Source organism: Limulus polyphemus, unplaced genomic scaffold (assembly GCF_000517525.1).
Source record: "Limulus polyphemus unplaced genomic scaffold, Limulus_polyphemus-2.1.2 Scaffold10658, whole genome shotgun sequence".
Taxonomy (NCBI): Eukaryota; Metazoa; Arthropoda; class Merostomata; order Xiphosura; family Limulidae; genus Limulus; species Limulus polyphemus.
Window position 1 is genome coordinate 6,437 of NW_013676268.1, and position 932 is coordinate 7,368.

At 36.3% G+C, this 932-nt stretch overlaps 1 non-coding gene across 1 annotated transcript; it reads left to right on the top strand.

Annotated features, from left to right (window-relative positions):
- The first annotated feature begins 295 nt into the window (after positions 1-295).
- Positions 296-367, top strand: Trnac-gca. The gene has a single exon. It is a non-coding gene; the product is annotated as a tRNA-Cys (tRNA).
- The last annotated feature ends 565 nt before the right edge of the window (positions 368-932 follow it).

The window sequence follows — 932 nt, forward strand, 5'->3', positions numbered from 1 at the left end:
ACATTGGAATTTGAATGAAACGTTGCTTGGGACGTCACATTCTCAAGCTTTGAATAAAGCTACGTGGATTTCTTCTATTACAGTTGTCGACAAGACATGTATAGCAACAATTCAATCTGTTTTATTTAATGTGATATAATGTCTTTTTTTCTGATCTCCAAACAAATGACGTCTATTTGATCGTAAGATAGCGTCCTGTGGTATCTAATCTAATCTTTCAGTTAGCCATGGTTCTTAGTATATTGTACCCTTGAGAATATATTACATTTATATACAACGCCAATAACTAATTCATGGGGGTGTAGCTCAGTGGTAGAGCATTCGACTGCAGATCGAGAGGTCCCTGGTTCAATCCCGGGCACCCCCTAAATGAATTTTTATTAAGATTACACAGACCTTCCATGGTTTTATTGTCTTAAAATGTTTACATGTTCTATGGTAATTCCTGTACGCTGAAACCTAAAGTGATATCCATTTCTCTCCGTCACGTACAGATTATTCACAAAACGTTATATGAACTTTAGCATATGTGAATCATTTTCATTTAAATCGGGTCACATTTTTTTATGCTTAAATGTTGACAACCACTGACTATAGATTTCTCTAGACCAATCGCGACGTGAGAGTCTTGTCGATCGTTCCAGAACCCACGAGAGACACACCGCTAACATATAAACGGTTAACAGGCCGCTTGACGTGTCATATCTGGATAGTATTTGTTTGAGTGTGGCACTTTGACAATATTTCTTCTGTTCAATATTATTTATTCGTCGCTATGGCAACAAGAGGTTGTGTAAATGACCCAAACATATTCTGTTTTACTGGTAAATTCGTTTCAAAGAAACAAAGGCAAAAAATTACAGATTTCGTCAAAAAAAGCTTATTACGCGTATTTTGGAATAAAACTTGGGAACCAAAACAAATCATGGGCT